The sequence below is a fragment of the Lactuca serriola genome, chromosome 7, assembly GCF_051521515.1.
Source record: "Lactuca serriola cultivar US96UC23 chromosome 7, Lser_US96UC23_V15, whole genome shotgun sequence".
In the NCBI taxonomy this organism is placed as follows: domain Eukaryota; kingdom Viridiplantae; phylum Streptophyta; class Magnoliopsida; order Asterales; family Asteraceae; genus Lactuca; species Lactuca serriola.
Genome location: NC_136414.1, coordinates 77303058 through 77313453, shown reverse-complemented (window position 1 = coordinate 77313453; position 10396 = coordinate 77303058). Strand labels below are relative to the sequence as shown.

General features: G+C 35.7%; 1 pseudogene; it reads right to left on the bottom strand.

Moving 5' to 3' along the window:
• Positions 1-1412: 1412 nt before the first annotated feature.
• Positions 1413-6769, bottom strand: LOC145064131 (casein kinase II subunit alpha-1-like; annotated as a pseudogene).
• Between the last annotated feature and the right edge of the window lie 3627 nt (positions 6770-10396).

Here is a 10396-nt window from a genome sequence, read left to right as displayed (position 1 = left end):
TATCCATGTGAATTTGTCAAAACCAAAGTTTGCGACAAATTTAAACTCATATGGACCGAACTCTCTTAATCTTGATTTCTTGCCTTATGGTAGCATAGCTGCCCACCATGTCTTCCAAGTAGTTAAGCAACTTACCCTTTCTTATCAATGTACCTTTCATTGATTAAGGTGCCTTGCCTTTTATGCGTTCAAATGAGAACTCATAGGACTCATATGCATAATTAACTCGATTGGATTGGCACAAAAACAAAATAGTGTCAACACGATAGGTTGTAAACCTCAACTCGTGTGCTAGTGATGATCGATAAGGTCTATTTTGATTTGTTCTTGAAACCTTTCAAGAACATTAAGACTCCCACTGACTCCTTGACATATAAGATTCTCTTGTCAATAAACATTTCTTGACAACCAAATATTCAAGAGTTAGTGTAGTTTTTATCAAAACACTTCATAAATTGGTCTTAGTTGGTCTTTGTCTTATCCAAGACATCACAACTTTCCACATTTGATGAATGTTATAAACCTTCTTAATACTTTTCACTCAATGTCACAATCTTAACTCTAAGACTTGTTTTGGAACGAAGTATGATTGACTTCTTGATTTAACCATTTCTTCAATTCTTGAATCCTTTTCTTGGACATGCAATTGTACTAAGACTCACTTAGAGGATCAATTGAGATATGGTTCTTAATCATTAAGACCTATCATAAAGCATAAAAGCTACTCTCCCTTCTACTTAGAATGGAGAAACTTTTATCTTTCTGCCTACTTGATTCTTCTTATTCGTTTTGCTATTGATTTAAACATTTTTAATCAATTCACAATTACATTTAATCTTATAAGTGTAATCATAATTACTAAACCTTTAGTAAACCATGATGAATATCTTTTTTACTCTTATGGTGGACTTGATCAACACGCAACTTTGTGTATTCGATCTCCTAGTCCTTCACTTGACACTTTGTCAATGAATTTGTCTAATTTCCAAATATGAAATTTCTCATTCATCGTGCAACCAAGTTGCATGATTCCAAGTTTCTGTGCAATTGAAACTTGGGCGATGAGAAACTCTCATATTTGGTAAATTCTTGACTTTTCCATAAACACCATAAATAAGAATCATATCCATTTTGTTGTAGAAATATTCAAACATCAATTTTCACAACGATTTCATTGCAAGGACGTAAACAAATAAATAAGTCAAACCAAAATTTATTTTATTTATAAAAGCAGCGGAAAACATTTGTCCTTACAATGCAAAATCCATTGAAAACTATGTATTTCAAAAGAAAACTTCTAACAACTCTATCATAACTATCTAAGCTCAAAATCTAATCTTCAAGTCCATGCGATCAAGATCCATTTCTTGTGATTAGATTCATCTTGCTCTTTCACTAAGCTTCCTTTGTTTTCACCGATCCTGCAAAACATTCAAATGCAATCTTATCACATCATGTATTTTGAATCGATGAATAGGAACTTAACGAAGTTAGATAGTGGATTTTACCTGAAGCGCAACCATACTCTTTGACTCTCCCATCTTCTGGACTCTTCAGGCTCTTGGGGCAGACTTCTATCCAACGCCCTTTCTTTTGGCAGCAAACGCAGGTCGCTTCTCTTAGAACGTCCTCGGAAGCATGGTCGGTTGACTTACCCAACAAATACACTCCATTGCTTCACCAAATCATTTCTGATTCAGCAGCAATGAGCATGTAAGTTAGGTTAATGAGGTTGTCGTCATGATCCATCATATAATACTTTCTTTTGTTATATGATTCAGGAAGTGACTGCAAAACCCAATTCACAGCCAACTTATCCGAGAATGACACACCCAACATTATCAACCTATCAATGTGTGATTTCATTCCTAGAACGTGGGCACACACGGGTTTACCATCTTCATGTTTTATTTCCAATAGGACTTTAGTGATATTGAACCTTTCAATTCTTTGATCTTGTGGGTTGGGGAGAACAATTGGAGGAGGAGGAGTAAGTGAAGCATGATTTCTTGTTCCTCGATCGAATCGTGGAATACCATCTTCATGTGGAATGCTTGTTCCACGGGATTTGGGAAGACCATAGTTGTCGAACTTTGACATCTACAAAACGGGAGAAAACGAATTCAAGTTAGTTGATTGATTGAGTCCTTAGTAAATCACCCAAATGAGATACTAAGGCTAGGACCCAACACAATATGCTACAACCCAGAAAAGGGATGTCGTAATCTAGTTGCAGAATATTTGAAGGTAAGTGAATGACGATTCATTAATTTCCACCATGAAAAATTACATGGTGCCCCCACATGTTACAGTCATCTATTCGATGTGCCGGTAAACCACACACGCTCCACCGAACTATGACAAACATTGAGTCACCCTTTGCTACCTTTGCTTAGAACCATTTAGTGTGCCGGTAAACCACACACGCTCCACTAACGTCTTCGCAAGGGCACAAAGTGTAATTTCATGGAATTTCATCAATTCACTTTTGCCTAAGTAACTAAGATTGGGAATTTTATGAAAACATTTAGTTACTTTAATAATTCATTATACTTATAATAGAAGGTTTCGTCCTATCCTACCCGTTCGGCTAACTACCCTCCACTAGTCAAGAGTGCGGTGGGTAAGAGTGGATACCCATTCAATCGCCATTTTATAGGCAATTTCCTTAAACACCCCTTATTGACCAGCTTCGTGAATGAGTGCTACTAACAGTAAGACTGACTTTTACTCATACATATATATATATATAATGTTAGACTTTTAATGTTATATATATAGTATAGGGTGTATTTTACACTTTTAAAATACTAGGTGGTTTAATTTAACAATTATACTTTTAATTCAATTAAATTGTAAACCTAAACTTTTACGGATTTATTAAACCTCTTTTAATTGTACACCTTAATTAATTAATAAAACCATAAAGGAATGATTTGAACTTTTTCAAAAGAATACTAGAGTTTTAGAATTTAACATTCCTAATTAAACTTTTAATCAACTTTTAAATTCCAAAACTTGAGGGCAAGTTTTTGAAACATTTCAAAACATTAGGGTTTAGAATTTAAATATACATCAAAATTAAACAATTAATCAAAATTTAAATTCCAAAACTTGAGGGAAAGTTTTGAAACCTTTTTCAAAACATTAGGGTTTGAACTATTTAAATTTCAAAACAACAAAACTTTTTGGGTTCAAAATTAAACTATAAAACCTAAAGGGGAAAATATGAAACTTTTCAAAGCACAAGGATCAAATAACAAATAATCTAAATTAACATTTAATCACATAATTATCCATATTTGATTTATTTAATGATTTCTTGCAGAACAATTTACCAATTTAATCAAAATAATTAATCAATTATCATATAAGGAAACAATTATCTTATTAATTGATAAATATCTTCAATTAGATCAAGAATATAGTCAAATATATCAAAAAATCGGATTAATATTGATCTAATATGATAAGGCAACTATCCTTAAGCAAAAACAGTAAGAAATCCCGGTTTTCCCTCCATCTGACCAGCCGACTCGCCGAGTCAGGCAAGGACTCGTCGAGTCACTTTGGACTCGGCGAGTTCATCTATGGACTCGGCGAGTCCAGCCTCCAGAACCAAAAAAATCAAATTTTTTAATCACATAATGCATCAATACAATAGAAACCAATCTAGTCTCTGATACCACTGATGGGTTTTGGTCATAAGACATCCTATGTGCTCATACAAACCCTAATGCTTGGATCTAGGTTTCTCTATTGTACATGCAAGTTATCCAAGACTATAAACCCTAATTCTAGCATTCAAGTAATCATATTAACATGAGAATAGGTTTAAGATGTTACCTTGATTGTTATGTAGCAATAACAATCCCAAATCTCCTTGTATTTACTTTAGAAAGCTTAGAGTCACAAATGTCACTCCTCTAGTGGTTCACAAACACCAGAAGCAAGAGGATGAAGAGGAGAGAGGATGGAGGCTGCCCAAAAACGTGTGAAACCCTAGAACAAAGCTTAGCCACGTTTTTGGTCCTTAAGGGGTCTATATATAGTGAGGCTATTAGGGTTATCTAACAAGGAAACCCTAATTTGGATGCTTAAGCCCTAAGCAACCCATGAACTCCTTTGATTAAGGCCTTGGACGATTTCTTTATAGGTTTCCCATAGAATTCATCTACTCCTTAATTTAAGACAATCCATAGCCCAAATTGGAATTATCTTATAATTACAATTCCAGTCTCTTAAGTTTAATTAATCTCTTTTAGTCACAGAACTAATTACTAATTAACTATTGACTAATATTAATTAAACAATATGATTTATCCTTTAATATATTATTCTCATAATATATTAATAAATCATATTTAATCCCTTCTCTCCATAATTCATCCTATCAAGTTGCTTTGGTGAAGGCAACCCAAAAGGAGCATGCACCATCGGGTCAAGTACATACCAAAATAGTTATGGACTTAGACACTAATCCAACAAAACAGGCATAGAATTAGTGTTTTAATACATTAAGCCTGAATTTTTGGCTTAACCCATCAAATCATTATGTGTAGAATAAATCTAGATTAAGTTCTTAACCCATTAAGCCCATTAAGTAAAAAAAAAACAACCCCTTAATCTAATAATATATATAGTATGTAAATGGATGTTTCTTTTTCACTTCTTTTATCTGATAATATATATATATATATATATATATATATATATATATATATATATATATATATATATATATATATATATATATATATATATGGTAAACCTTTTAAGCATGTTTGTATGATAGCATATTTATTTAGCTTTATTTAGTAACCAATAATTAATTTATAAGATTAATTAAATTACCTTTGGAGATACTAAATGCTGATTATCTGCATTCATAAAGTTTGACCATGGTTTCCTGCTATGCCTGATGACAAAATAATATAATACTTTAGTATATGATATCGATTAAATCTTAATATTATATATTTTTAATTTTTTAAAGATTAAATATTACCTTCTAACAAGAGCTTCAAGTTGTGGTTCAAGTTCTAACTGATATTTGTTTAAATATGCTTTTATTTCATCAGTCCCAGGCACTTATTTTCAGTTCACAAACTTTATTAAATTATTAATTCTTGCATGAATACTTTTTAAAAGAAAAAAAATATTACCCTAGCAATTTTCACAAGCTGATCCTGATTGTCATGCCCATAGAAGAAAGATTCCTTGAGAAATATCTGCATCAACAGTTAAACTGTTGAGCTGGATTTATTAAAAAAATGCCATGTCAGCAGTATAATATTAAAAAAAAATACCATTCCTGCAAACATGCAACCGAGTCTTCACATCTCTTTGAATGATTCCTTGTGAGTGACAATAATCCAATGCCTGCAACCCCACATAAGAGACTAGTACCAACTTCAAAAATTTTACCATTTTACCCTTCTCACCAAATTCCATGATAAAGATAAAGTTACCTTCAGAAACTCATAAACGTAATATCAAATATCATAGTATGTTAATTTTGGATGCAGGACTTGAAAATAATCTGGTCCTTCACAGGATAAAGATATAAGGATATAAGGATGCACTGATTTGTTTATTCAAGGAATGGAATCAAAGCAAAACATCTTTGGCATGAAATTATTTCTATATATGGAAGAATTCATTCTTTGCTTAGCACTAAAAGTAAATCTGTGATCAGAAGTCAAATTTTGTCTTATTGTATCTATATAAAGGGCTGACATGGGTCTGAATAAAGGAAAGCTAACTTGATCTTCACGTTCTTGGTACTTTCAGGTCTAGACAAAAACAAGTCATAGGCTAACAAGGGTATATGGGTATTTTCTGATTTATGCTATGGACTTTTCGAATAAAAAAAATTCCATCATGTTTTGGAAACCGAAGAAAACAGAGCAAATGTATGTCAGGGGCATATTGGTCTTGTCTTAAATATGCAAACTAATCTGGAAAATGAATATTAAAATAAAAGAATAAGAACCCTTTTTAAATAAACTATTGTACAATAAACAAAAATGGAAAGTTATACCTACTGCCACCTAATTAGGAATCAAAATAATCAGAAAGTTTAATTGATTAGTATTTGGTCAACTGTGCACTTGTAATCCTTTCACAAGAAGACAATCAAGTAAATGGGAATATATTCCAGATCATATAACTCTAAAACTTCATTACCACAAATCTGAAACAATATTTTCCTTTCTCTTTCGTGATATCCAGCATGTTTGTTGCGTTGAACCTATATACAACGTAATTCATTCAAAATCAGAACCTAACAGCTCAGGTTTTTTAGGGGTATCAATGTTTGCAACTTTATGCATATTTAGAATCAAGGTAATCAGAGAATACCTCTCTATCTGAAAAGTGCTTGCAAGACTAAGCATTAAAAAAATTACCTTGGAATGTAGCAATCTTGAGGCTTCCACCTCCATTTCATATAGTCTTTGTCCAATATTCCATTCCATTGGCCTCACAATTGAAACCTTCATCTATAAAAGGGCAAGTAAAAGTAGAGTACAGAGGATAACTCTCATCATAAACCCACTTCCCCTTTGTAACATCACACACCGTTTCACCCTTTTCTTCCTGAAAATCACTTGTATCAACTCTAGAGAAGAGAACAAACTTGAGAATCATGTTGATTGAAGCCACTAAATTGAGGAGCAAAATGAGCAAGCTTGGACTTGAATGTTCGTGGTGGTACAACTGTTACCCCAGGAGCCCATAATGTCTTTAATAAATCTCCAAATGTCATTGCAATCTCACCCTGTCATCATACCCATCGGCCATAGCCATAAAAAAATCAATAATCTTCTGCTTGTTTGTTTGCTACTAGAACTATTCTTGCAGAAATACAAATGAACAAAACCAATCATTTATATCGGACATTTAGGGCTAATTTCATTAATGATGACCAACACCAACTGATATGTTATATATTGATAGAAAACCGTTTGCATCATCAAAAAAAATCCCTAGAAAGCAAGAAACTCAAAAAGAGACTAGAGATTAGAGAACTATTCATAAAACAAGTGTTTCCCAAGTTCTGTAAACCCGTTAACCCCAACGAACCCTTCTCATGCTCGAATAAGAAAAAGATTGAAAGTACAACTTACCCGAAATCCACTTTCACTCAACCTGAAATTGGCTCCTTCAAAGGAACCGGTGGGAGGTACATGTTTGACCTAGATCCTGAACTCCCACCGGATTTCTTCCTGGACTTCTTTCTCTTCTGTGCGTCGACTTTCTTCCCCGTGCCACTTCGATAACGCAGACGTACCTACGAGAGTCAGTCCTCGAAAATTGCAGGGACGTCAAACTGAAGACAAAAAGAAGAAACAATTTTTTGTGAGAGAAGACACTTGAAGAATGTACCTTTTGGGAGTGAACCAAGAAGGAGTGGGATCAGATGGGTCTCCTTGACGAGCGGTGTGTAGGTCAGCGAAGGTGGCGAGAGGAGAGATGGGTTGCAGGAGAAGGCGGAAGTGTGTGCTTAGGTTTGTAGATGCACTCCAAACTCTTAAAGCTTATGGGGTTCGATGTTGGTGGTGGCAGCTTAGGGCTTGCAGAGAGAGAGAGAGAGAGAGAGTGCAGAGGTAAAGGAAGACGAGCCGATTCAAAAGGATGTGCTGATTTAAAAGGATTGTTAGGGTTCTATTGTAGGATACTAGTGTGTATTGAGTTTTTAAGGTTCAATGGCGGTGGCAGTGGCGATGGCTTAGGGTTTACAGAGAGAAGGAAGGAGTGAATGAAAAGGGAGATATTGAGGAGAGAGGGTAGAAGCGGGGTTCTTCAAAATTTTAGAATTTACGATTTCGTTTTCCCCCTTTAAAAACGCACGTTTAGGCATAAAAAAAATATAAAGCGACACGTTTAGAGGACGCACATTTTATGAAGGGCGCCCTCCAAATTTCTTTTTTTTCTTTTCTGACACTAATTGTAGGGCACGCACAAATGCGTGTCCACTATCCTTCAAATTTTGCAAAATTGACATTATTTTTTAGGGCACACACCAATGCGCGTCCTCTACTAGCAAGTGTCATTGTTTGCGCGTCATTAAAGGGCTGCTTTCTAGTAGTGTTCTTAGTTCGCTTAAACTAATGCTCTGATACCAACTGTGACATCCCCATTTTCACGGCCAGAAAAGACCGATTTTGTTTATGCTTTATAAAAATCAAAGTACTTTTTTTAATAAAAATGTTGTGGAATTTGTTCCCAGAAAAACACAATAAATACGTTATTAAAACATTTTCGAAGGAACGTATTTTATTCATTTTAAAACGTTTGGGATGTCATCGTCAATACAGAAACATAAGCATAAACAGAACTTACTTTTATTTACACTACTGATCTACATCTCTTTAATCTCTCAGTGTAATGTGACTTCATATCAACACCTGTGATATAAATAAACTGAGTGGGTCAGGTTGGGAAACCTGGTGAGTACATAGGGTTTTCAACCCACAATAATATAATTATTATGCTTAAACAATCAAGCAATTAAACTCCATTACCCATCCCCATTATATTTTCTATTCTTAAGGACCAACCCTAAGAATCAGATATTCCTCGTTCATTCATTCCTAAGGATCATCCTAAAGAATTGGCACGAAGTCCATCGTTGCCATGGTTTACACAACAAGCACTAAGTCTGCATAGTCGCCAGGGTTTAGGCACTAAGTCTTCATAGTCGCCAGGGTTTAGGCATGAAGTCTGCATGATCACCAAGGTTTTGGCACCAAGTCTGCATGATCACCAAGGTTTAGGTACCAAGTCTGCATGGTCACCAAGGTTTAGGCACCAGGGCCTACTTGGAGACTTGGGATCTCAGCAGGAAATGCGAAGGTTGCTTAAAGCCGGCCGGCCGATAGGAGAAAGAGAAGAAACTAGTTCTGATCTGAGTAGGCTCATAACATAATAGGGAATACCCTAACCCTGGGAATCGGGGCCTGGCTATCCTTCGTTTGCGGTCGACGTTCTGGCAAAGTGTGTCCGTCGACAGCTGAATGTTTCGATCCGGTTCGATTCATGGTCATTCCATCCAAGAAAGTCAATATATATTTTTTATAGCTTTCAGTGCCCCTAGCACGAATGACGACTGACTAGCGGATTCTTCACTGAATGACGACTGCCTAGCGGATTCAGGGAACGAAGATGGCCCTCTACCCCGTCGACTTATTGGGAAAAAGGAGGAAGATCACTTTGATCTCTTGTTTTAGAGAATTCAGTGGCTCACGAGGAATGGAAAGGAACATCTTCTATTTGATCTCGAAGTCCTCATATAGCACGCCCGTGCCCAATCAAACACCACAATCATGAAAAGCACCTGAACCGAGACCTAAAGCTGACCTATAAAGGTAGTCCAACACAAGCAATCGACAGTCTGCATGGTCACCAAGGTTTAGAGTACACCGGGTGAACACATCGTTCACAACACCTACAGGTTGCGAGCCTGCTAGTGTTCCACTGGACTGTCTAGAATAGTCTGTGGTTGTCATCCATACTCTGCTAAATGACGGGGACATCGTTTGGGAAAAAGGCTTCTTACATCATACACCTCTCACCCATACCTCATGGTCTATATCACCTCTCAACTCATTGTCCAACTCATATTTCATCTATTATATCTACCCATGTTTTACCCCAACATTTTCGTAGATATAAAATACATATAAAGTTTAAATCATTTAAAACATGTATAAAATCTTTCACCGAGCATAAACAGTAAGTAAACAGACAATATGCACACATAGCACGTAGTAAATACTTCATATCTATGTGTAAGTTGAAGGGACCATGCATTCAATTGAAAGGTGGTGACTCAGCACTCGGACAGCGCTTCGATACTCTCAAAAAGATTTCCTTCGATAAAACCTAGTACCAATACCACTAGGGTTTAGTCTAACGATAACCGCGACAAATTAATTAGTCTGACTATTATTATTATTATATAAGCGTTAATAACACTCAATATAACTCATAATAATAGCTCAAATAATTATTTTAAGGACCTAATAACATTCCTATAATTATTTGAAAGCTATATTAAAAATTGCGTAAGCGTAGCTCACTTAGAGCGAATTTTATCGAAGATCGGAACTTAATTGGAGCAGCGTTTCGAAACCGAAAGACCCTTTTTCTCGGGACTCCGGGAGCCTCGGGGCTTCCCTCGGATGCTACAAGGTTTATCTAGGGTTTATGGGGATTAAGGAGCTAGAGAGAGAGTGTAGAGAGAGAGAGAGAAGACTTGAATTTGTGTGGAAAGAAGGCTGCACCTCGCACCCTTTTATAGCCCTGGAACCTCGGTTACGCTAGGCGTAATTCCGACGTACGCTGGGCGTACTCTCACATCGTACAACACGCGTCGCGCTTCGGATGGTGG